Source organism: Canis lupus, chromosome 14 (genome assembly GCF_003254725.2).
Source record: "Canis lupus dingo isolate Sandy chromosome 14, ASM325472v2, whole genome shotgun sequence".
NCBI lineage: Eukaryota > Metazoa > Chordata > Mammalia > Carnivora > Canidae > Canis > Canis lupus.
This window is the reverse complement of record NC_064256.1, coordinates 12,955,472-12,983,439: the sequence shown is the minus strand read 5'-3', so window position 1 is coordinate 12,983,439 and position 27,968 is coordinate 12,955,472. Positions and strand designations below refer to the sequence as shown.

Genomic DNA, 27,968 nt, shown 5'->3' with positions numbered 1-27,968 from the left:
GCAAGGTTACAGAGATGGAGAGAAGATAGGTCCAGTGTCTCAGGATAGCCATGAAATCTGGTGTGGCACATACTTTAATAGGACCAATTCTTATGTAATTGAGTAAAGCAATTGGAACATTAACTGTAAGTTATGAGAGCAGTGCTCTGTTTTATATTTTGAGTTCCCTTCCTTGCAAGTCTTAAAACTTTGTGCCTGAGAACTTCATAATTTTATCAGTGCTGAATGGTCTGATTCTGCAAACAAAGATACAGATTGAGGCTAAAATATTCCAGGACACATAAATACCAAAATGCAGAACAGTTTCATTTTAAACAAAGGCTTTGAGAAATGGTGACTATCTCTCTACTTCTTGAAGGTTAAGAAAGAATTTTCTCCTTGTTTGCTTTCATTAGTTTAGATTTGTTTGTCTCAGGTTTCAGTTTCCACTGTGAATCACTGAGCACAGAAAAGGGCACACCACTAATTTAGGAAAGACCTGAGCCTGTGAAGGTAATCACACCTTCGGAGAGAGATTTGTTGCCTGGAGAGGAAGTGGCTGCTGTTATTTCCACTGCTTTAATTAAGAGACTGGCTAATGCAGACCTGTTGACTGATAAATAACCCACTTTAGGAAAACCTATTGTGTAAAGAATTCAAGCTGAAATCTGAAATGTGAGTATATTATCAGTAGAAAAAGATTTTTCTTTTTTGAAGGATTTGAAACAGGCCTTTAAAAACAGCATTGATATTTTTTATTAGTGAGGGATTAAATTGTTGAAAACCCTGTAGGCAGAGAGGAGCAAAGACCTGGGGTTAAAATTGGTGTCAGAAAACTTATAGGCAGGTCATTTATTTGTGTCCACTGACACAAATTGGATACACAGATACAGTATTGCCACTCTCAACTGATTTATTAGCCTATTTTTTTTAAAAAAAGATTTTATTTATTCATGAGAGACTCAGAGAGAGAGGCAGAGACATAGGCAGAGGGAGAAGCAGGCTCCCCGCAGGGAGCCTAATGAAGGACTTGATCCCAGTACTCGGGATCATGACTTGAGCTGAACGCAAGCGCTCAACTGCTGAGCCACCCAGGCACCCCACCAATTTATCAGTCTTATGTGTGGTCCTAGATATTTTATTATTATTTTATTTTATTTTATTTTATTTTATTTTATTTATTTTTTATTTTTTGTGGTCCTAGATTTTGATAGAGAATGTTGATAAGGATTATTTTGATAAGAGATTAAAGCCAAAAAGGTATTTTTGTATATATTGTAAAAATACTTGCAAAAATATAAAGATAGACTTTGTAATAGACTAGAAGATTATTTCCTGGTAACAGAAATCTGTCATTCTATTAACATGCATGAATACTTTTATAGTATGGTGTTGATTTATAGTCATAGCAGTTACTTTTTTTTCCTGCTTTTTTTATAGCTTTATTGAAATATGATTTATATACAAAAAAGTATATGTATTTAATGTAGACAATTTGATGAGTTTGGACATAAGCATACATTTGTTGAATCACCACCGTAATTAAGGTAATGAATCATCTCCAAAAGTTTCCTTGCGTAGAAGTTACTTTCTGAAATGAATCAAAGAATGTACAGTTTATATGCAGTTTAGTTTTACTGTTTTCTCATGTAAATGTAATTCTGTATTGTAGGAACCAAGAGCTATCTAATTATATTCAGTGAGAAAAAAAGTTTGCTAATTTCTTATATTAAATGATTGCTTCATGTAAATCGGTATTTGGATTTTAAAATATACACCATGTTTGCTTCACTTCATAAAAAAAAAAAAGTTGCAGTTAATGTTTTTACCTCCATGTTACTTGTAAATCACATTATTGTGACCGTAGTTTTGAATAGAGCAGAAAATGTGTGATATTGGAGTGCTTGAAATTCTAGAAATAAAGCTGTGTTCAGCCATTATTTTTAGCTTCTTCTTAGAGCTATGTTTTAACCAAATCTAGTATTACCAAATAATTATTTGGAAATGTCATTTATTTAAGCATTGACACTTTTACCATATGTATTTAATTCTTGTTTTTGGTGATAATTTTGATCTGTAAAGTTGCCACAGAGACTGAATTAGCAAATACTGAACCTTTGCTCCCAGTGGAAATACAAGCTATTCTGGTTAAAACATTTTAATTAGCTGATCAAAGCATAACCTTGTGTTACTTATGTTGCCATCAAAAGACATCTTGTTTAATATACATTGTTAACTCATTAATATCGAAGTCATAAGCAAGGACACTATAACTCACACTTGAAGGAAGCTTATCTAATACATGTGTTTTCTCCATAAGTCACATCACAACCTTTAGCACTGTGCTTGGGGCCATTTTAAAAGGTGAAGTCATCCATATATAGCTAAAAAAGTGCAAAAACCTGGTGCCCAATATGCTGCCCAAAGGAAACTTGTGAGGGTGTGAGAGCTGAAGCAAGAAGGTAGAGCATCGTCTTGTTTGACCTCAGCTGGGAACACCCATGTTATGTTGGGTGACTCAATTTTTTTTGCCACTCTGGGCATGCCTGTGAATGATGGCAGGAGCACCACAAGTATTGACCTTGGGGTTACAAGTAAGTTTTAGTAAGTAGAAAAATTTGCAAAGACAGCCTCTGCAAAAAATAAGAATTAACTGTTTTCAGAAATACTTTGAAACAGTTCTAAAATGAAATAGAATTGAACATAATTCAAACTTATCTTGATGCTATAGGCTCATCATTATGAAGATGCTTATGAAGGGAATTCAGCATGAATTGAGGATCTGTCACTGCTGCTCCTACTGTGTCTGACCCCACACCAATGTCCCCAGTGGTCCACCACTGTCTTCTTTACCCCTCTTCCATCACCCCAACCCAGATGCTATTTCTCATAATGGCAGCTTTAGGTACCTAACCCCTTCTGGCCCTTTCTTCCTGCTCCTAAAGCAGAAGACCACACTTACTGAATGGTTAAGAATAGTTTTTAGATCTGAGTTAAACTCCAGATAAGATTGAGAGAGAACTATAGAGTGTTTGTGACCATTACTTCTCTTCTGACTCAGAGGCTTATGTTTTGTTAGCATGCTGCTTTTTACGATGTGCAGGATGATTCAGAATGGCAGAGTTTTTGCTATTAGGTCAGTGCTGACCACCACTCAAGCTTAGGTTAATTTAACATCTTGAGCTTTATTTCCTTTTGGGATTGTATATAAATTGTGATAGAAAGCAGACTTCTTTTGGCCATTTTTGCATACATTCCTACATATAGGTACATCATCTTCATTTTGTAAGGTTGGATGCTGATATCTGGAGACACAAGCTAAATATCTTAGAGTACTAGCAGAATTGAGGAAGTCTGCCAAATACTTTTGTGTTCTATGTTTGACAACACTGTTACCACATTTACAGAATTTTGTGTTTTACTTCTTTCTTTTTCAGGCCAGCTTTAAACTCTTTAATGGTGAGTTTTCTAGAGGATTTTTTAATCATTAAAAATTTTGGGTTTCAGTTTAGTGACCTACTCCCTGGTCTCTTCAGCAAAGGCAGGCTGTATGAAACTTGTTCCCTTCTGTGAACAATTGCAGATTTAGAGCTACCTCCTGCCAAAGGACCATTTCAGATATGACTCTTGTTATACATTGTTTATGCCAATTGGAATGTTCTTTTAATTCCTGCTTATCTAAGATTTAGGTACTATCATATTTTTGTTGCAGTGCAGTATCTGTCCGAGTATTATACATTGTTAATGCAAAAATGATGACTAGCTCAGGATAGAAAGACATGATGTAATCTCATAAAAACCTTATAACTGCATGTAAATCTATACTGTTGAATATTGTAGCCACTAGCCACAAGTGACTACTGACCACTTGAAATGTGTCTTGTCCAAACTGAGATGTTCTGTAAGTGCAGAACTCACACTGGATTTAGATGATTCAGGACAAATAAAAGAATCTAATTTTTCATTAATATTTTATATGCTTAAATATTTAGATGATAATACTAACTCAAGATATATTATTATAATTAATTTTACCTGTTTTCACTCTTTTAATGTGGCTACTAGAAAACTTAAAATTACATATGTGAGTCATATTTGTAGTTTATATTCTGTTTTTTTAAGGATATTATACAGCTGGTATCAGTGTTATGCTAGATATTTAAAATGTATAACCCTGTCACTTATTTCTTTTCTGATCTTTTCCTCCCCTCTTTTGAATACACCTGTTATGTTGTTCTATTGGGTAGAAGGTAAAAAATATAATACTCTTGTTCAATGATTAACTCCCTAGTGACCTACATTTCTCATCATAGGTGTGCGTATACACACACACACACACAGACACAGACACACACTTTTGTAAAAGTTCCCAAGATATAAAATTAGTAAAAGTTGAGTAATATAAGACAATTTACATATATATGTATGTTTACATGGTGAAGTTAAGCTATATATTTACATGATGAAGTTAAGCCAATTGGGAATTTAGAGAACTCACCAAAACTGAAAAAAATGTATTGAAAATTTACTATAAGGAGTTTTGGAATAAATATCAGGAATCCTTGCTCAAGAATGAGTTCTTTTGAAATTTGTTACTGTCAGTCAAAAGAACTGAATACTACTAGGATTAAGAATTTTAAAAAGCTGAATGCTATTTTCCAGTATATAGAGATGGATTTACTCCAGTATATGTTCTGCTTTCTATTATTTTGCTTAGTATAGCATAAAGGACAATTTTTATTTGCAAACTTGATTTGTGGCAATATTTTAATTACTAAATCCTTTATTATAAAAGCAACATTTTACTCATGTGAATTTGGACAATGCAAATATGTAGATAATAATTTTAATGTGCTTAAAATTTGAGTCTCAATTTGACAATTGAGTCTCTACTTTTAGGCAGCGGTGGAAATCAATCTCTAATATTTGCTGGTGAATTTCATATTTGATCTCATGTGATAGGTAAAAAAAAGTGTAATTAAAGAAAAGGCTTGGTGCAGCCACTCTGGGAAACTGTGTGGAGGTTCCTCAAAGAGTTAAAAATAGACCTGCCCTACGAACCAGCAGTTGCACTGCTGGGGATTTACCCCAAAGATACAGATGCAATGAAACGCCGGGACACCTGCACCCCGATGTTTATAGCAGCAATGGCCACAATAGCCAAACTGTGGAAGGAGCCTCGGTGTCCATGGAAAGATGAATGGATAAAGAAGATGTGGCTTATGTATACAATGGAATATTACTCAGCCATTTGAAATGACAAATACCCACCATTTGCTTCGATGTGGATTGAACTGGAGGGTATTATGCTGAGTGAAATAAGTTAATCGGAGAAGGACAAACATTATATGTTTTCATTCATTTGAGGAATATAAATGATAGTGAAAGGGAATAGAGGGGAAGGGAGAAGAAATGGGTGGGAAATATCAGAAAGGGAGACAGAACATGGAAGCCTCCTAACTGGGAAACAAACTAGGGGTGGTGGAAGGGGAGGAGGAGCACTGGGGGTTATTCGATATGTTGGCAAATTGAACGCCAATAAAAAATAAATTTATTATTAAAAAAAAAGAAAAGGCTCATCCACTTTCTGACTATAGAGGGAAACAGTATACTCTGGCTCAGGAATAATCTTGATATTATGGTTTTTTTGTGTTTATCCTTAAAGAACTGTTTTGACTTTTTAAAAAAGACTTTATGTATTTATTCATGAGAGACACAGAGAGAGAGAGGCAGAGACATAGGCAGAGGGAGAAGCAGGCTCCTTGTGGGGAGCCCCATGCAGGACTCGATCCCAGTACTCAGTCAGGATCATGACCTAAGCTGAAGGTAGGCGTTCAACTGCTGAGCCACCAGGCTTCCTGAGCTGCTTTGACTTTGACCATTCTTCTGAACATTTTATAAAGGTGTCTTTTTTGGATTTCTGTGTTCCATGGGATTGGTTTTAGATTTTGTTATTTCTATTAGACAAAAAAAACGACTTGACACAAAATAATTGATAATTTTATTTCTTGTTCATTGCAACTGATCAGCTTAGATGCTTGTTTGCGCTGTTTTTTCTGTGTGCTGGGTCAGTGCTCTTTGAAATGCTACCAAGTTAGAATAGTTACCAAGTTAGAGGTCAGTCCTTATTTAACTGATGTTTTTATACTTTTTTGGCAAAGAGAGGAGAAACTTTAAAATTATGTTTTGCCAGTTTTCTTTCCTTAATAACTTGATTTTATTAGTGTTCCCTTTCCACCATTAACTGTCTCCTAAGCCTCAACCAGGAATATTTATTCTCTCATTTTGTTAGGAGGCCTGGGTAATTGCATCTGTTAAGTTAGAAAGTTTAGGTTTCTTCCTTCCATGAATAAAATGTTATGGTTATAGATGAGAAGATACTCTTGAAGATGAATGGTTTCTGAGTTCTTTTAGTCCTACTCATTGCTTTATGATGCTTAAGAGTAATACCCACTATTGAATGCATATTTAGGACCACTGCTAACCTATACTGTAATTGTAAATTAAATTTATTTTAATTAAATTAAATTGAATTAAAAAAGAGGAGGAGGTGGGCAGCCCTGGTGGCTCAGCGGTTTAGCACTGCCTTCAGCCCAGGGCGTGATCCTGGAGACCCGGGATTGAGTCCCATGTCAGGCTCCCTGCATGGAGCCTGCTTCTGAACCCTCTGCCTGTGTCTCTGCCACTCTCTCTCTCTCTCTCTCTCTGTGTCTCTCATGAATAAATAAATAAAATCTTAAAAAGAGGAGGAGGTGCCTTCTGTGTGGGCAGAGCTTTCACTGTGTCCTGGTGACCTTCATCAGTGCAGTGAAGGGTGCATATTTTGGTTCCATTTATCTCCTCCTTCTCAGGATATGTTTATGGTGTTCAAACTGCACAGCCATGCAAGGATTCCCTAAGGAATACCTTACATATATTATCTAATTTAATCTAAAAGACATTTCATATCCACCCAAACATTAAGTCCAACTACTATTACTTATTTTACTGGAAACATTTCTTTTTATGAGCACTTAGAATTTTAATTTCCACAAATGAGGACATTGAAATTCTGACATGCCAAATGACTTGCACAGTGACTGGCTGACTAATGGCAGAGCTGGGGGCGCGGGGGGGAAAGGAGTGTCACTTCTTGATTGATGTTGCTCAAAGTCTGTGCTCTTATCTTCTATCACCCAATTTCAGTACTAGTTTTATGGCTAGAATTTAAGAGAAGTAAAGATAGACAAGTCATAAGCAAGGCTTGATGTGTTGGTTACCAGATGATAGAATGTAGTAAGATTTTTGAGAATCCATGAGTTTTCATGCTTTCTTGAGTTTGACAGCTTTGAAGATTTTTTTATGTAGTAGTTTATGTAGAATTTCCACTGGCTTTATATTTATAGACTGTAATGGTGCCCGTCTATGAGTGGTGTGGATAATACTATCTCTAGAGAAATAGTAAATACAGTTGTAGAGTGAGCCTCTTCTCTGTGCTACTCTGAGATTCATCTCTCCTGTCATTTCCTAAAAACAGAAGTTCTTAGTGAATTCATATTTTAAAAGTTCATATGGCCTTCAATAGAAATGTGACAGAAATGTTTAATAATATGTTGTTTAGCTTTTCCCAAACAAAAGTGAGAATATGGGTAGCCTGGCCCATACGGCCTATCACTTTAGTTCTGTATTAAAATGAACACAGATGAAAGTTATAGATAGTGCTTCTGATATAGTTTGTTCCTACTCCCTACTTTGGAGCTTTATTTTGCTTCATTCATATCTGTAAAATCAGTTTATCCTTACTTGAATCCCAGTTTTAAAGATTTCCAGTTGCAAAGCTGACAGAATCCTTGGCAGAGGTGGAATATATCAAGCATCTTGATTTTAGTCTCTCCTCCACACCACCCTCCCACTGTACTGGTTTATAAGAATGAAAACTACAGATCTTCCTCAACATAAGGAGGTATTACGTTCTGATAAACACCACAAATTTAAAATATTGTAAGTCACAAATGCCTTTAATACATCTAAGCTACCAAACATGATAGCTCAGCCCAGCTGAAGTTAAACATGCTCTGACCACTTATATAAGCCTGCAGCAAGATGCTCCAACACAAAGCCTATTTTATAATAAAGTGTTGAATATCTCATGTAATTTATTGAATACTGTAGAGAAAGTGAAAGAAAGAAGGGCAGTATGGGTACAAGATGGTTGTAAGTACATCAGTTGTTTGCCTTTGTGATCCCAAGGCTGACGGAGCTGGTGCTCACTGCTGTTGGCCAGCATCATAATAGAGTATTGTACTGTGTATTGCTAGAAGATGGTTTATATTGAATGCATATGGCTTTTGTGCCATTGTAAAGTTGAAAAATCCTAAGTTGAACCATCCTAAGATGGGGACCATCTGTAGCTGTTTAATGACTATGTCATTATTAAATATTAAATGCAAATTTTAGTGCAAAGTTTGACAACAGCTGCAGGTACAGATTTTGTTTCTGAATCTGGAAAAAAAAGTTTTGGAGAAATGAAGTACTTTGAATTTGGGCCTTTTCTTTTTAAATGATTTTACTTGGAAAGAACCTTCAAAGGTAGTGTTTATAAAAACAGTTTTATACACTGAGGTTTTAAAGGGTGTTCTTTTTAAAGCTTTCCTAGGTTTATTGGAGGAAAACCATAAGAGCTCATAAATCTGCACAAATACCTTCATTCTATTGTAGAGAGTATTAATAGGCTGATTTCAAGATAAATTTATAAAGCACTTTGTGAGCACACTTCATGCTTATTAGCTTGCTTGATAACCAGTGGTTATCTTGACCTTTCTTATGGCTGAGGGTGAGAAGACCAGAGACAAGTTTTAGGAACACCAATGGGCTTTTTCTGCCTTGTCTTGGTGCACATCTGTTTTCCTGGGCTGTTGGATTAGCCTCTGGCCTGACTTTATGCGTGGAACAAACATTTCTTTCCCATTCTTCCTTATCCCAAAGCACTCCCCTGACCAAAATTACATTCCTACACCTTTGACAATAAAAGCTCCTGTAAGCTCTGTCCTCAAACTTCTAGTCCTTTTCTCTTTCTTTTTCTTTCTTTTTCTTTTTTTTTTTTAATTTTTATTTATTTACGATAGTTACAGAGAGAGAGAGAGGCAGAGACACAGGCAGAGGGAGAAGCAGGCTCCATGCACCGGGAGCCCGATGTGGGATTCGATCCCGGGTCTCCAGGATCGCGCCCTGGGCCAAAGGCAGGCGCCAAACCGCTGCGCCACCCAGGGATCCCCTTTTTCTTTCTTTCTTTGTTTCTTTCTTTCTTTTCTTTTCTTTCTTTTCTTTTCTTTTCTTTTCTTTTCTTTTCTTTTCTTTTCTTTTCTTTTTTTTCTTCTTTTCCTCTTCCTTCCTTCTTTCCTTCATTTTGTTTTTTTTTTACTGCTCCTTTCATACCCTACTCCCAAGCCATACTGTCTCTCACAGTTCTTGTAGTAAGTACTACAATTTGCTCTTCAATAAGTCTCTCCATAATGTTCCTTCCATGTGGGACACCTTTCTGCTCTGTTCCCTACTTCTTTTCTGTTTGTTGGAATCTTGCCCATAGATTAAATCTCTCTTCCCTGTGTGAAGCTACGCTGGGATCTCCTGGGCAGAGGTCAGTGTTCTCTCTGCTTACCAGTACAAGTTAGAGTTGGACTGTTCTAATGATCCTGGTTTACTCTTGCATGCTGATTAGTTGAATTCATGTCTTATCTATCCTATGATGAAGATACATGCTTATATCGTAGAGGTCTCTTTTTTATCATCAAAGCTTAACAGAAATTGGAGATATATTTTTTGATCAAAGAATTCAGATATGTTCTCTTTCCTTCCAAGTATCCTAAATTCAGTGTACTACTACTTGTTATGGGTTGTTTGTTTTCCATTTACCAAATGGTAAATAGCTTCTTTATGTTTCTCTGATTACTTTTTCTTATTATCTTAAACTCACAGAAATGTTGCAAGAGTAGTACAAGAAACTCCTGCATAACTATAGCTATTATACAGATTCACTGTTTATATTTTGCTCTTAATTGCTTTATTCATTCTGTGTGTGTGTGTGTGTGTGTGTAAACCATTTGAGAGTAACTTGGAGTCATTGTGTTCCTTTCTAAGGAACAATATCATTTTTTGACATAACCATAATATCATGTCAGAATCAGGATATATTAATAACTTTATTCCTATCTGTCTATAGTTCATATTCATATTTCATCAGTTCCAGTAATGACTCTCATGTCAATTTTTTCACTAGTCCAATACACAAAATAGGATCCCAAATTATAATTTGTCATATCTCTTTAGCTTTCTTCTATCTAGAGCAGCTCCTCAGTCTCATGCTTTTTTTATTTTCATATTTCTGAAGAGTATAGACCTGCTATTTTGTAGAATGTCCCCTATATTGGATTTGTAAGATATTTCTTCATGATTAAATTGAGATGATATGTTTTTGACCCATAACACATAGTATTATATCCTCACCAGTACATCGTATCAGGAGATATTTGTTCTGGTATTGATGATAACTTAGATTGTTTTGTTAAGTTGGCCAGGACCTTCCATTAAAAGAATACTGTTTTCCCTCTGTAAGCAATTAGTTGTTTATTGGCCATACACTTAGGCTTTAAGAATATCCTGGTCCCTATCAACCTTTTACCCACTGGTTTAGCAACCATTAATGGTTTTCTAACATCAATATTCCTTCTGTGCTTATTAGTTCACCTTCTATGGAGGAGAAGGCCTTTCCTTTCTTATTTATATCAATATGGATTGATGGATTCTTCATTTAGTCAGTAATTTTGAGTATTTATTTTAATACACAAATTGGCTCTGAGCCAGCCAATCAGACACCCTTCAAGCGAGCTGCTGTGTCACTGTTACCTGTTTCATTTAGTTTTGGAACATTTCCTTACTTCCTGGCATAGGATGTTCTAGGCTTGTTGTATACTTTTCTATTTAGTCCTTGAATTAGCCTTTTCTTCAGGGAGCTTTGATTCCTTTAATTTTTAAAAAATATTTATTTATTCATGGGAGAGAGAGGCAGAGATACAGGCAGAGAGAGAAACAGGCTCCATGCAGGAAGCCTGATGTGGGACTCAATCCCAGGACTCCAGTTTCATGCCCTGGGCCGAAGGCAAACACTTAACCACTGAGCCACTCAGGCGGCCCCCTGATTCCTGTAAAAGAGGATGGGCTTTAGAGATTGAGATCTGGGAGTCAATCCTGTTTGTTTTACTGGGTGTCATGTTTTCTAGATCTAATTAGTAGACAAAGCTAGTAAGTGTGTGCTTGTGTTTGTGTGTGAGTGTGTGTATAAAATTTATTTCTGTATCTCTTTGTATTAAAAGCTACCAGTTTATATTGGTGACTTCTATTTCAATCTAAAAACACAGGGTAGGGGGCAGCCTGGGTGGCTCAGCGGTTTAGTGCTGCCTTCAGCCCAGGTCCTGATCCTGGAGACCCGGGATCGAGTCCCATGTCGGGCTCCTTGCACGGAGCCTGCTTCTCCCTCTGCCTGTCTCTGCCTCTCTGTCTCTCTCTGTGTCTCTCATGGATAAATGAATAAAATCTTTAAAAAAATAAAAATAAAAACACAGGGAATGCTCATGTTTTCCTTTCTATATTTGTAATTCCCTTTTCAACAGTGAGAAACATAGGTTCGGTTATACCCAGTTCATTTGCTCAAGTCTAGAATATATGGAAAGTAGTTTGAGAATTACCAGCCTCTACTCCTGTGAAAAGCAAACCTGCTAGGTAGAATTCAACATTTATTTACTTTTTTGAGGTGCAGTATACACATAATCAAGTGTATAATTCTAAGTGTGCAATTTAAGTTTGACACATGCGTGCATCAGTGTGACACATATCTGTATCAAGACAGAGGATATTTCTGTCACTCAAAAAACTCTCTTGTATTCCTTACCAGTTAATTGTCTTTCTATCCCTGCTGACAAGAGGCAATAACTTTTCTGACTCTTTTAATCATAGTTTAGTTTTACCAGTTCTAGAACTTTATGTAAATGGAGTAATACAGTACATTTTATGTGTGCGTCTGGCTTCTTTCACTTATTATGTTTTTGAGATTCATCCACATTGTTTTATATATCAGCAGTTCATTTTTTTAAATTGCTAAACAGCATTCCCTTTTGTAATTGAATCACTACTTATTTATCCATTCTTCTGTTGATGCACATTTAGGTTGGTTCTGGTTTTTTATCTATTATGATAAAGCCAACTGGCTATGAACATTTTTGTATAGATCTTTGTGGCATATTGTTTTTATATTTTGGAGTAAAATCTTAGGAATAGAATGGCTGGATAGCGTAGGCGTTTACTTACCTGCATTAGGAACTGCCAAACACTTGTTCTAAAGTGGTTGTTCTGTTTTTCACTTCCATCTGCAGATAGGCGTGTTCCCATTGCTTTACATTCTTGTCAACATTCTGAGTTTTCACTCCACCTAATTGAAGCCATTCTAGTGTAGTAGTGTCTCACTATGATTTTAATTTGCATTGCCTTGGTGGCCAGTGATGAAAGCACATTTTTATGTGTTTTGGTCATTTGCATATGTATCTTTGTGAAGTTTCTGTTGAAGTCTTGTGCTGATTTTAAATTTGGTAGTTTTTATTATAGAGTTGTAGGAGCTCTTTATTCTGAATGTGAATTTTTTGCCAGAAGTATGTTTTCAGAGTATTCTTTCCAGTCTATGACTTGTCTAATCATTTTTCTTAATATTATCTTTTGTTGAGCCAGAATTTTAAATGTCAATAAAGTCTAATTTACCCTTTTTCTTTTTATACTTGTTGCATTCTCATTGTGCCCAAAGAAATCTTTACCCTTGTCATGAAGATATTTTTCTATTTTCTTCTACAAGTTTATGGTTTTGACTTTAAATTTAGGTCCATGATTTATCTTAAATTAATTGTTTTATACAGGTATGATACTGGGGGTTAAAGTTTATTTGTTTATCCATATGGATATTCTGTTTTTCCAGCACCATTTATCCCCTCATTGGATTCCTTTGGCACACTTTTGGAAAATGAGTTGCCCATGTCAGTGTGAGTTCTCTGAAAAACCTTCATTACGAACATGACTTTGATTTTTATTGAGCTGCTTTATATTTTAAGCAGCATTCATAAGTACTCTTACTCATCTTTTATCTGGGGGAATTCGTTGTGGTTTGACCACCTTTTTCATCAAATGTCAAGATAAGTTGGCGTGTGATTTGCTCTGGGGCAAAGTCTATCACTGGGGCCTCACACATGTACCATTAGCTTCTCTCAACATTGTCCTTTTGTTGATATAGTAAGCTTCCTGGGTAGTTTCTTTTCTCACCCTACTTAAAAAATCAGAGTTTAATAATGCAGTAAGTCAGTCTTTCATTTTTATTAAAGCATTTGTGCCATGATGCTTATAGTAAATAAATAAAGACAACTGCCATGCTTCTCTTTTTTCTTTTGTTTTTGTTTTCATCTATTCAGCATGTATGTATTGAGCTTCTATTATAAGCTGCCTCACTGTGAGCCCATAGAATGAATGGCACTTGGCTTTTTGTGATCACATTTCAGGAAACTTTGGTAACATCTGAGAGCACAGACAGGGCTAAAATTTGCCATAGTGGGTACCTGTGCTGAGCTCATAAAATATGCACACACATGTGTATGTGCATTCCCCCTACTTCTTGGAAGAAGTAGGAAACTACTTTGGAGATCTCATTACTAGTAGCTCAGGGCTATTGCAAAGAGGAATCCTAGCTTTCCTTCTCACTGCTTACTGTTTAGGATTCATTTTCCTTAGCTTCGTGATTTTCTCATGTAGTCTAATATTTATCCTTTGGTGGAAAACGTGTAAAATTGTCTCATTTGTGTGTGTGTGTGTGTGTGTGTGTGTCTGTCTGTCTTTAAACCTTTCACGCATAGCAGTTTCAGGGCTTCCTCTGCTATTAATGTGTCCTATGGCTTTATGTAAGAATGTGCTGCTGATAATTAGGCGTGCAGCTGATGATGTGCTTCAAGTAGCAATCAGCCTGTGACCTTGATAGCGTGTGTTAGAAAAAACTGTGTTGGGTGACTGTTGTTATCTCTCATCCACTGCAGCTGAGCAAGAATAATGGCTGATGACAGGGCCGGCTGGCTCAAGGCTCCAAGGAAGAGGTACTTTCTGCAGCATCATGTGTTACAGGGGCCTGTCAGAGATGCTTAGAGTGTGTAGTGGGAGCTCCACATGGCTGACAAGGCAGCAGCATTATGTTTGAAATGTGGACACGTATTGAATTTGTATTAGCTTCTTTTGTAAAGCAAAGTGCAAGTACATAATGAAATAAGTAACGTGTGTAGAAACATCGATTTTTGTTTCATGCTGGTGCACAGAGGCCAGGCCTGTTCTCTGCTCTGGTGTTCAGAGGGGGCTGATCTTGAGCCTGCAGCTATTTTGCATTCGTTTTAGCCAAAAGCACATTCTTCCTTTGTTGTCCCCACCCATCCGGGACAGAGGGGCATCTGTTGTCATATCCATTATTTATCTGTGAGAAACAGTTTTACTTAATTATTTTCTCTGCTGCTGGAGGCCTGGCTTGGCTCTCTCCCTTTTGAAAGGATAATAGGACTCAATGCACTTAATACGTTTTAATTAGTGAGCTCATGGCAAAGCCAGTGCCTCACACTTAGTTCTTTAGATGGCTTTGTAGATAAGAACTTCTACAGCAAAATGAGCCTGGGAGCTGCGTGCAGGCTTCCTTAGAGCCGTGTTCAACTCCCACGGCAGCTGAGTGCAGGGCACAGTTTCTCAACACCCCTAATCCTCTCTGACCCTGCCAAAGTGGCAGAAACCGCTTTGGGGGCAACTTCATGGGGCCTCTTTGTATTGGCCCTTGCCCGGCTTTGGAGGAAAACTAGCTCTTTCCTCCAGCATGGCACAGCTCGTGTTCTGAAAGGCGTATTTAATGCTTTATTTTCAGAGCTCCAGCTCTTTATTTAAAACAAGACATTTGAACCACGATGCACTTTCGAATTCTAAGTTTAGAATCTTTAATGAATTTTGAAGTTCTGGAGATTTATAAGCCGTAATATCAGGAATCCAGGACCCAAGGAGAGGAGCCCTTGGCTAAGGATGGTTTCACTTGGGCTCTGCAATATTAGTCTGTCTTTGCTTTTATAAAAATGCAAGGCGGGGCCTTCCTATGTCCCTTTTCTCCCTTAACTTTCTTTGAAAATAAACAGGTGATATTTCTCTCTTGTCATGTTAACATGGGATTTTAAAACTTTATACTTTGGGACACCTGGGTGGCTCAGTGGTTGAGCATCTGCCTTCAGCTCAGGGCATGATCCCGCGGTCCCCGGATCGAGTCCCACATCAGGCTCCCTGCATGGAGCCTGCTTCTCCCTCTGCCTATGCCTCTGCCTGCCTCTCTCTGTCTCTCATGAATAAATAAATGAAAATCTTTAAAAAAAAAACTTTATAGTTTCCCAAATTCCTTCATTTCATAATGCAGGTGATATTATTTTCTTTTTTTTTTAATGATTTTATTTATTTTTGATTATGAAATGAAGGAATTTGGGAAACTATAAAGTTTTTTTTTTTTAAAGATTTTCATTTATTTATTCATGAGAGACAGAGAGAGAGAGGCAGGCAGAGGCACAGGCAGAGGGAGAAGCAGGCTCCATGCAGGGAGCCTGATGTGGGACTTGATCCCTGGATTCCAGGATGACGCCCTGGGCAGAAGGCGGTGCTAAACCCCTGAGCCACTGGGGGTGCCCTGGTATTATTTTCTTTTGAGGAGCATAAACCCAGCCTCTGAGAGGCTAGCATTACCACCTAGCTGGTACCTACTAGGGCTGGAGGTAAGAATGTGTCTCACTCCTGATATTAAGAGTATCACATGGTGGTGTATAATAACCCTGAGAGATCCCCTTCACAGTTCTTTGCTCTGGAAAGAGCTCATAATTGGGAGCATAAGGAGATGCATTCTATAGATTTTTAGATCAGAAAAATGCCCTGTGTTGGCAGTTTCCTGAAGTGGTACCTGCCAAGGCAGGGCAGATATATAGAACATTTGTGACTCCCCATTTATTCATGTATGTAACAGTAGAAAGCCTCTGGGGGAGATTAAGGTTGTGATAATAATTAATGCTTTCCCTCCCCTTGGAAGAGCCATTCATCATGTTTCCCTTTCCAAAACCAAGCTCCCAAAGCCAGAGAGAACATCTGGGCCAGTGAAGGAGTGTGGTTCACTTCTCACCTGGAGTTACTGTTGACTGACAACTCACAGAGGTGGCTTGGGTATACTGGAGTGAAGAAGTAGGAGAGGACCATTTAAGTATGAACAAGGTGAAAGCATCTATTCCCACAAGCCAGAGCTTCATAACATCCTCTGGGACTGGAGGGTATAGGGGATCTTTTGTTTCAGGGACCTCAGTGTTAAGGACACAGTAATTGGTTGAGTGGGAGGCGTTGTTGGGCTTCCCTGGGAGATAGACCTCGGCTACATGCCTCATGTACACACCTGATGAAAGAGCATTCTGCTTGTCATTGCTAGGCCTAGAGGAGATGCCACCTCCCCCACCCCTACTACCCGTTAGTATCTTGTGTGCCTTTGTGGAGGGAACACTGCCTACACTAAGAATACCTGGTTGGTAGAAAGCTTCAGTATTTAGCATTCATATAGGGAGAAGAGGCCATGCATATGGCAACAATTATTTGTCACTGGCCTCAGATGGGGAAGTAGCAGTGGCCAGCAAAATGGGGTGTGCTGCTGCTCGGCAGCCTCCACCCCCTGGGCTTCTTCTTGCTCTCCTGAATATAGCCAGTATACGGGCCCAGAGGAAGGTGAGCAGGCCACTCCTTCCCTATCTCAGCCAGAACCAGTAACTGACAGATGCCATCTGTGTTAGAAGGGATGGACACCCTGGCTTTGATCTGGATTGAACTAATTTTTAAAGTAGAAGTGACTGGGAATGTTATTGGATTGGACTGAGACATCTCCAGTTGGCATGTTAGTTTGACCTTTACCCAACTGGATGAGATCCTTGACTTTGGGGTTGGTAGGATTTGGTGAAAAAAAAAAAAAAAAAAAGCACAATGTTGAGACTCTTCAGCCAAATCTGACAGAACAGATCAGCTGTGACTTGCAGCCCTGGTGGATCACAGTTTACTCCATTAAGTTCAGATGTGCATAGAAAATAAAGCTGCTTCATTTTTCCTGATGGAATCTTCTCAATCTGTTTAACAACGTGTCTAGCTCTTCTGGGACTTGAGCTCAAACAAGTGAGCTTTAGACATGCCTGTCTCTCCACTTGCTTGCATACCCTCCTTTTTCCTCACAGTCATTTGGGATCCTGATTTGGTGTGCTTTCTTCTTCTCATTGGACCAGGTTTTCCTTTATGTCATTTCTTGGCAGAATGTTTTCCAGGAAGCCTAATTTATGTAGGAAAGCAATAAACAATCCACCATTATCCCTGTTACACATCTCATTTGATGCTACCCCAGTTCTGAACTACAGTATTTCTGTTTATAATTGAAGAATCTTTCATAGATGAAGCTCAGAGAGGTCAAGGAAATCTCCCAGGCTGCACATTTAGGAGGAGACAGAATTGAGACTGAAACCCCTCACCCCATTATGCTGCCCCCGAAGCTCCTCCCAGAACATGCAGTTGTTCTAGGTCAGCACTCTGCAGAGCACACTGCCAGAAATTCAGCAGTACAGCTGCTTCCTCATATGGGTCAGTGGATGATGTTTTGTTCCCTTGATTGAAAACATTGAAATAGTGGTGCTTTTCCTACATTTTTAATTAGCCAAGCTGAAGCTTGTGATGTAAACCCAATGTGTGAGGTTCATTTCCTATTGTATATTCTGTACAATACGTGGAATGTGGTTGGCACTTGCTTAGGTTAATAGCAAAGGCAGAGTAATGACAACAGCAGCAGCAAAATAAATGGCTGGCTCAGAACCTCCAGCAAGTCAGGGACATTGCAGGGCTGAGTCAGATGTGGAGTCTGGGCCAGTGAATGAATCCAGGCTGCTCTTCCCTCTACTCCTTCAGGCATCTCTGGAATGAATTATATTTACAGGATACCTTAATGTTCACTAGGAAAAGGATCCAGCAGCTTTCTCTTTCCTGGTTTAGAAAAATCACCCTTCAGTCTCTGCCTTGGAGGCAAGGAGGGGCTTTTCCTAAATGGCCCATCTGTGAAGCCTGCAATTACCTAGGAAGTGCCAGTTTCACCTCACAGCTTCCTTCACAAATGTCTCCCTTACTGTCTTTTTTTTTTTTTTTTTAACATGTAGTTTTCAAAAGGAAAGCACAGCCTTTGTTGATGAGTATTAACCAGGACAGTTTCATACGGAGTGGTGTTGATGGCTTGTATGGATCCTTGTCAAATGTCATATTTCGCTTTCGACATCTCACGCACATTGTGCCTTGCATATGGACAGTAACGTGTTCTTTGTGAGGTGAAGTGGGCTCTTGTGGATGTGTCTTTCAGATTCAGGAAGCTCCATCTGGCACTGTTTTTATTCTTGCATCATCTTTGCGAAGTATTACTTTATACTTGAAATTGGTCTGATCTCAAAACAAATGAAATAATGAGAATCATCAAGTGCATGGATCTTTCCTATGAAAATGCAAAGAATTTTTCCTTTGTGTTTTAGGCCAGCACATTTTTCTTGACCACAGGAGATCACATGGAGGAATAGAAATCCGTTCATTGTAATCTAGATTTGGCCTTTTAAAATACAGGTGAAATACAGTGCTAAAACTGAACAGAGTGTTGCTGTCCTAGACAAAGCTTGTTATTGCTGTTTTCCCTGGGGAAGCTTGGTGCTTTAGTAGGTGTTGTTGATAAAGCTGGATATGCTGTCTCTTGAAGCTGCTGCATACTTCTGATGAACAGAGCAGAAAGGAGACCCAGAACACATGATTGTGGGAACTGACCTAATTTTTTCTTCAAGCTATAATTTCAAATCATTTATATTCTTTACTCTGCATTTTATATGCTCAATTGATTTTTGTGGTTGAATAATCAAGATGGTAATTGATAGAATATATCATTTACTAAAATTAGTCAAAAGTCACCCTAGAGAGTTTATTGGTGGGGTATACATTTTTCATTTTAACTATTTCCCTTCTAGGGAAGGGTTCTTTATTCCTGGAGTAGAACAAAGCATCTGATATAGTGATTAAAACAAATGGTTTCCAAAAAATAATAGAAAATCAAAATACTGAATACCCTGCGTAAATCAAATAGGATTACCTGCTTGCTGTTCTTAAGCAGTCACACTATGAAATGCCAAGGAATGGCGATAGTGCCGAAGTAGGGGCTTTGTCAGCTGTTTTTTCTTGTCTGAGATTGACTAGGTAATCTATTACACGTCTTTTCTCCCTCTCTCTTCCACCACTGAAAAATATGGATAATACCAGAAGAGAGGAAATGGAAATGAAACCAATTTAGTATTTTTGTTGTTGTTAACCTCACTAATACGTAAGTACACTTAAGAAAAAAAATGTTTTTTAAATCATGAAAGTTCCAAAACTTTTCTCTTAACCACCCCTCTCCTTTAACTGTCCCTCTCCTACATTTTTAGCTTGATGTTCCTATTGGTTATGAGCATTAATTATAGTTGTCTTAGGTTCTTGGAAAGAAATCAAGAAAGTATGGAATCCTAAAAAACATTTAGTAAAATAGATTGGTCTATATATTTACATTTGGTTTATGAAAAATTGATGACAATCGTCATATATTATAAATGTATAGTTTCTTTTAACCTGAATAGAAGCCTACAAGGTAGGCTAAATGAGTAACTCTCAATAGACATTTGGCTGTATCTGAAGACATTTTTGATTGTCATTACCTTGGGGGAGGCTTTCCTATTGGCATTTGGTAGGTAGAAGTCAGGCATGCTGTTAAAACCCTACAGTGCACAGGGCAGCCCCCCATGGCAAAGAATGATCTGGCCCAGAATGTCAGAAGTGCCATTGTTTGTAGACCCTGTACTAGATCCACAGGTAGGAGCCCTGGATTTGTATTCTAGCTCTGCTACTCAATAACCATCTGACTTTGGGGAAAATTGCTGGACTTCTGTGAGCCTCAATTTCTTCTCTGTAGAAATGCAGATAATGCTTCATCATCCACCATTTGTTTTAGTTTTTCAGTGCAGATCACTGTGAGCTAATGGGTGTTAAATGCTTTATAACTAAAGGAAGGCCATGTACAAATTGTGTGATAATTGAGTAAAAAAAAAAATTGGCTGTGTTTAACCAGAATACTTTCTTGATAAACTCAGAATTTTCTGAATAGTGATCTCTTCAAGGTTAAGACTTGTACTTATGTTTCTTTTATATCCTCAAGTAAAATGCCATGTGTATAAAAGGAACATCACATTTTTGTTAATTACATATATGCATATTGTAGACCCTCCATTAATGAAAAGCTATCCTTTGGTTAGTTAGTCTACCCTTGTGTAGTACTGTTTGCTTCTGTCAGCTCCTAGGTGGATCTAGCTGCTCTAATTTGCTAGATGAAATGTTGATCACATACAATGTGATTCATATAAACACATATGATAGGCTTTTTCATAAACATCCAGTACCCATACTAGCTTATGAGGTTAGGGTTTCTGGAGAAAATCACTTTGTGGTACAACTGACTAGATGAACACTTGATTGAAAGACACTTCTGTATGTGGTGGGGATTTGGGTTTACATGTGGTGTAGAATGGACCCAGAAATATCCTTGGCCAAGTGACCATGGTGGGAAGGGACACTCATGACACTTCTTTAGTCAGATCAAGGATTTAGAACAATTCTGGAGGGGATCTGAATTTCTGGACTTGATGTGAAAGCCCATCAGCTATGTAGGCCCACTAAGGGCTTCCATGTTTTCTCATACCAATTGAATTACTTCTGCCTAATTTTTCCAAATGTATGGAGAAATAGGTCAGAGTTGTTAATGTTGAACATTAAATCATTCCTGGAACTATTTGAGGCTGGTTGTCTCTTGTGAGAGACAAAGGAAGAGCTCCTTTGGGCATAAAGGGTGAGCACAAGTGGAGCCTGGCAGCTTCTGATCTCTTTCTCAGTTGAAATCAGATTTAGCGTTATTTCATAAATCCCTGGAGAACTATAGTGGCTGTTCTTTATGATGGGCATCTGCATTCATTAAAATTTATGTATGAATACTGACACTCTGGCAGGCAGAATATTTTTTTTTAAAGATTTTATTTATTTATTCATGAGAGACACACAGAGAGAGAGACAGAGACACAGGCAGAGGGAGAAGCAGGCTCCATGCAGGGAGCTCGATGTGGGACTCAATCCCAGGATCTGGGATCACGTCCTGAGCCAAAGGCAGACGCTCAACCGCCGAGCCACCCCAGACGTCCCTGGCAGGCAGAATATTATTTAAATGTATTTCAGTTACTTGCCAGCATCTTTCATTGGACAGCAGCTTTTCAACAATTTGTCCGATACATTCCCCTTCACACCCTTTATTCTAAAGCCTGAAGCATGCATATAGAGTGTGAAACATGCAGGAATTTTTTTTCCTTCTTACTTATTGATTTAATCATAGTGATAGATAGCTAGTTGGAAAAATTAATGACAGGCTCAGAGAGAAATTTGTGAAGTGTATAGATAGCTCTAAAAGCCTTATAAGAATAAATGCTGAATATAGCTAAATTTGTGACTTTGTTTGAATATTAATATAGTTAATACCATTTTTAGAATTAAAAGTGTTTCAAGAGATAATTAAAACTTCTGACTTGTCTCAGAGTCTTGAGTGTTCTACATTTAGAGTATATCCGGGCGAATGCAGATTTGTGTGATGGTTAATTTTGTGTGTCAACATGACTGGGTCACAAAGTGCCCAAACTTTTGGTCAAACATTATTCTGGGTGTTTCTGGATGAGATTCACATTAGAATTGGTAGAGTAAGTAAAGCAGATTTCCTTTTCTAATTTAGGTGGGCCTCATCCAATCAGTTGAAGATATACTTAGAATAAGAAGTCAGACCCTCCTGTGTGTCAGAGAGGACTCCTACATGGCTGCCTTGATCTAGGACATTGATTTTCTTCCTGCTTTGGACTCAAACTGAGACATGAAGCCCTTTCTGGATATCGAGCCTGCCTAGGCTTTCATCAGAACTGCAACATCAGCTGTCCTAGGTCTTCTGCAGATCTTGGGATTTGTCGGTCTCCATAATTATGTGAACCAGTTCCTTATAATCTGTCTATATCTATCCATCTGTCCATGTATTTACCTACCTACCTACTTGTCTCCCTACCTACACATCCTATTTGTTTGGTTCCTCTGGAGAACACTGACTAATACAATTAGTGTTTGCCAGGGAATAGGAAGAGGGATAAGGAGTATGAGGTTTTCTTTTTGGGAGAGGTGATCTGAATGTTAGATAATTCAATAGTTGATCCAGTGATAGTTGTACAACCTTGTGAATATATTAAAAACGACCTACATGTACACTTATAATTGGCAAATTTTATGGCATATGAATTATATCTCAACTTTAAAAAGTTGGCTAGTCTGGAATCCATTAACCTGGGCCGCACCACTTCCTCTCTTGCCTGGACAACTGCAGTAGCCCCCTACTGGTGTCCTTGCTTCCCTGCATCCACTTCTATTTAGCAGCCAGTATGCACTTGTAAGAAATCAAAATTATTTCAAATTATCCTCCTACTTTAAACTCTTTAATGATTTCCAGTTGTACTGAGGATAAAATCCAAGCTGCACTTAAGGGTCTATAGGACACTATCTTCTGGCTTCCTGTCTGTCATCATGCCACTCTTCTCTTGATTCTCAAAACTGTAGTCAGATTCACCTCCTTTGTGTTTGTTTCTCAACCTTCCACTTCTGTTTTTCTTCTGGGCTTTTGTAGCTGCCAGTCCCCCTGCTGGGAATGTTCTTTGGGCTCCTTCTCTTTGTGGCCAGCTCCTAATGCTGCTGGCCCTCTTTTCTTCCCCCTCCTTGACTCTTCCTCCCTCATGAGTATCTAACATTTCATCCTTCAGGTTGTATCATAAATGCCACCTTCCACAAACCTCCTGACTGAAATAGGATACCCTGTTTGTTCCCAATTTATATTATAGTCTCAATAATCTGTTATTTTAGTTGTTGATTTTTTGTCTCTAACCAGAGTGTAGGTTTCCCAAAGGCAAGGATCTTGTATGTCTTACTGTCCTTCAGTTCCCTCACATTTTAGCTCAGTGGCTGGTTTCATTATGGTTATGGGTTTGGCTCTGGGAGGCAGATGGCTGGGTTTCCCTATGCTATCATTGTGATCATGTTACTTGCACTTCATCTGTGAGAGAGGGGAATCTATCTTGGGTAACTGTTGGGAAAATTAAATTAGATAATTCGTAATTCATGTTACATATTTGGCACCATGCTTAGCACATTAGTAAGTGCTCAGTAAATTTTAACTAGTAACATGGTTTGTAATAATGGTTCAAAAAATAAATTAGTCCACAAAAATAGACTCCTGGGAAGAATTTCCTCTCCTGGCTTTTAAGTGTATTTGCTGGCTACATTCTTTTTCCTGAATCTTACTTATTTTATATTCCTTCTCTTGTTCCCTATCCCTAACCTCCTGAGGCAAGTCACTTATATTTTTATTATACTTCTTGAAAGAGGAAACAAAATCACCGAAGATAAATGGGTAGCCTGGCCTAACTGACACTGGTAGGATCAGGGTGGAGCACAAAGCAGATTTTAGCAGACCCAGCTGGGTGCTACATCCATTTATTCACTTCTATCTTCTTTGTCCCTGCTCAGCTTTGTTATGAGTCTCCCATGTTCTTCTGGGAAAATAACTCTACTCTAGGAATACCATCAGTTAGTCTAAACTAGGAGTCAGCTAACTACATAAAACCAAATCCAACCAGTTTCTGTAAATATAGTTGGAATATAGGTACTCTCTTAGTCTTTTGTGTACTTTCCATTCCTGCTACAGTGGCAGAGTTGAACAATTTGCTGGTGGACCATCTAAGCCAGTTGTGGAGATCTTCTCCCTTGCTAGTGATTAAAGGTGAGCGTGTGGTTCTATCCTGGCCATTGAGAAGCGAGGGGGGTGGTTTCCTTAACCATAAGAAAGAAAAATGGAAAAGATGATTCTTTATTCTGTTTCTGGATGTTGTGTTGTGTGGAGGTGATATGTGGAACTATTATAACCACCATATGGCCAGTTTAAGAATGAAGCCAACCCTGATAGAAAGGAAAAATGTTTAGGACTTGAGTCCTTGTGGACATCCTTGAGCCTTTGAATCTATCAACTTTGAAAGGTCTTCTACCTTGATGGCTTCATGTTAGAGGACAAAATTCAGTTTTCTTATTGAAACCAGTTTGAAAAGGCACTTTATGTTAGTTGCAGTCCAAGGTATTTTAACAGATGTGTTAGTACTTAATATGTTGGAATGAATGAATGAATGAATGAATGAGTTAAATGTTGGGCAGAAAGTATAACCTTCTCTCTTTTCCTTTTATCCTCAAGGAGTTGCTTGATGGACTGACTGCTAAGTATGTCTGTGAAACTCACATTCCTTTTTTGTGTTAGCTGAAAAGTTAACTTTTTCTTATCAACATATTCCCATTCAATTCCTGAGACACTAGTCAGGTTATTATCTTATTTTTTCTGTATTGACAGTTGAAACTGCCTATCCTCTGACTCCTGCCACCCAAGCTCTGTGACTGGAGAAATTCCTTAGAAATGTCTTTCTTATACTAAGGTATTAGGAAGCTCTAAATGGAAATTTTGTCATATTTTGGACAAGGATTATTTAACTAGTTCCATTTGTAAAAAGTATATTTGTTAATGGAGCCATTCTTCAGGGATGTATATTTTATTCATGCTTTGCCACCTCATTTAAGCATCAAAGGTGATTGATGAGGACCTTACACTAATTTGATTGCTTTTAACTTGCAATTTCGAAGGACCTGATAAATGACTTTGATTTACTCATTGTTATACTTCTTAATTCAAGAGAATATTTTACACTTATCTTGGCAACTCTCTCTGTGCTTGGAAGAAAGAACAGTCCAGTGTAGTTTCCCCATTTCCTGGGTGGGCATCTCATTTCCAGGATTTTCCATGTGCCCTTCCCTCTGTGTATAAAACAAAGGGATATGATTGACAATTATCAGAATCATCAGTATTCACTAAACTCCTCTTCTACTCTAGGTTCAGATGATATGGAGATGTAAACCTTAATTCTTGCTTCTATAAGAGATTAAACTTTGGCCAGGAATACAAGATATGTAATAAGAATGGTACAAGTGGAAAAGCTAAAGGAGAGCAAAGATTTTGATTTGGTATAGATTACATTGAGGTGAGGTATTAGGTGGGTGGGTTTGTATGGAGAGAAGAACTTAGCTGAATAGGAGATGTGTGTGTGAGTGTGAAAGGTGGAGAGAAGGAGGGAGAGGAGAGAGGAAGCGGGGAGGGAGATGGGTAACCGAGGAGGCAGATGGAGATGGTACATGGTGCCATTAGAGGTTAGTAATTAGACCAGTTTGGCTGGAATGTTTGGATTGTGTAAAAATTGGATTTTGAGAAGTCTTTGAGGCCTGCTTTATGGAGGACTTGGAATGATGGGCAAGTGGTTTGGATTATATTACAGTCTTAAATCCATGATTGTTTTTATGAACAATCCTGATTTATAAAAGAAAATGAGAGGCAACAGCATAATCCTAATTTAATATAAAAATAGTTATTAAAATCAGAGACTTATCATTGTTAGTAAATAATCAACTGCCTTCCAAATATTTGTAAGATTCCCTTGATTTTGTAATAACAAAGATGGGTGATTTTCTTCCCTCTTTTGAAGTTTACGCAATCCCAATATTCCAGCCCAAATGATCTAATTACTAACCTTTGAAGGTACCATGTGTTCATCTGCCTCCTCTCTAATCACAGTCTTATATTGAAATAACTCACCATCTCTTGAATTCCTCCATTTGTTCTAAAGGGCAGGGCCATGCCTCATCTACTATTATATTCCCAGTGCTTATTGCATGGTAAGGGATCACTCTGTGGTAGTGGAAGTGAATTTAGTTCTAGGTTCCAGTCACTTCATTTCATAGGATTTCATTTATACTCTCAGTCTCCATAGTTTTTATAGTTTTGATATTTTTAAGATAATAGATGATCATGCCATTCTTTTTTTTTTACGATTTGTTTATTTTGAGAGAGAGAGAGAGAAGTAGACTCCCCACTAAGTGTGGAGCCCAACGTGGGGCTTGATTACATGGCCCTGAGATCATGACCTGAGCCGAAGCCAAGAGTCCATTGCTCAACCTACTGAGCCACCCAGGTGCCCCTTGACATTCTTTAATTAAAAAGATTTTAGATGTTGTTTTCAAATTGATGTAGGATTTTCAAAACATCAGAGAGAGAGAGAGAGGCAGAGAGAGAGGCAGAGACAGGAGACGCAGGCTCTATGCAAGGAGCCCAACATGGGACTTGATCCTGGGACTCCAGGATCATGCCCCGAGCCAAAGGCAGATGCTCAACTGCTGAGCCACCCAGGTGTCCCACTGACTGAAGATTCTTGAACTTAATCTAGGAACACTAGATTTTAGAAATTTCTTTTATTAGGAACATTTTTTCTTTTTTGAAAAAATTCAGATTCCTGTCGTAGAAATAGTTTACTCTCCTTCACTTCATTGATAACACAGTTTTTATTTACAGATTAGAAAAATCACATAAAGCAGTTCCCTCCCAACATTATTTCTTCTTCTCTTACATTCTTTGTGACTTGCTGACTGTCATACGAATATAATGGCAAGGAGCTGCCTGAGTGGCTCAGTAGGTTGAGCGTCTGGCTTCTGCTCAGGTCATGATCTTAGGGTCCTGGACTTGAGCCCCACATCGGGCTCCCTGCTTAGCGGGGAGCCTGCTTTCTTCTCTACCTCGGTTTGCTGCTCTGCCTACTTGTGCTCTCTCTCTCTCCTTCTCTCTCTCTCTTTCTGTGTCAAACATATAAATAACATCTTTAAAAAAAATGACGGCAGGAGCTTCTGTAGCATTCTTGGATCATAAGGTGACCTTGAGGATGGAAATCCAGAAGGATGAACCAGAAAGCCAGAAGGAGCCTCACAACTTCACGGAACCTCCAAAGCAGCTCTAAAGTGTTTGTGTCTTGCTTGTTTTTGCCCACGAGGACAAACCCTGCATAACAGAGCTGGGCACATTTTCCCAACTGTCAACAATAATCCTGTAATTACATTTATCAGAGGGAATATCATGCATGTGTTTTGAAAGGAGAAGACTGTAAATTTTTCTCACCAACCACACAGGCGAATGATAATCACTAGAAATAAGGAAGTCTGGAGGTGAGAACCTATTTTCCTGGAAGGGAGGCTGTATGGTGTACTAGACAAAACATCAGACTGGGGATACTGTGCCTTGGAATGTCTGCCCTGCTTCTGTCACTGACCAGCTGTTCAGTAACATATTTAATAGCATGAAACTCTTGTTTCCTCAACTCTAAAATGAATCATCCTCACTCTCCCAATCACCTGATACGGTCACTTGCCAAGTGTTGCTTTGTGCCAACTACGTACTGGCATTTTACTAGTTCTTGGGACTTCCGTAGCATTTAAACTGTATCTCAACTTAGTGCTTCGTTGCCTTCTGTTTTGATACATAGCAGACCTAAATATGACACATTTATAAATCAATCTATGATTGCTTACATTGATAGATCTTAAACACAGTGCCAATGAATTTATTTATAGTGCAGATGAATGAATTCTATTTTTTTTTCTTTGTGACAAATGTGTCCTATAGATGAAAGGAACGGACATCATTTCCTTTGACAGGTAGGGTTTCTGAGCTTTGTGGCTACAGCTTGCTGGATGGTTAAAGCTTATATTCCAGGGAGATTACATAAAATCTTTTAGTTAGTGGTAGGGAAGCTTATTTCTTCTCTGAAAACATTGAAGAAGAGTAATATTTTACAGTGAGGGCCATGGTCTCTGTAGAT

General features: G+C 38.2%; 1 protein-coding gene across 2 annotated transcripts in view; it reads left to right on the top strand.

Annotated features, from left to right (window-relative positions):
• ELAPOR2 (endosome-lysosome associated apoptosis and autophagy regulator family member 2) overlaps positions 1 to 27,968 on the top strand; it is a 171,879-nt gene that overhangs the window by 29,671 nt on the left and 114,240 nt on the right. Inside the window, exon 1 of one of the 2 annotated variants that reach the window (XM_035698439.2) lies at positions 517 to 654. The exons of the other annotated variant lie outside the window; for it this stretch is intronic. The gene's annotated coding sequence lies outside the window, so the exon portion shown is untranslated. Of the gene's footprint in view, positions 1 to 516; positions 655 to 27,968 lie in introns of those variants that run through there. 2 annotated transcript variants of the gene reach the window in all.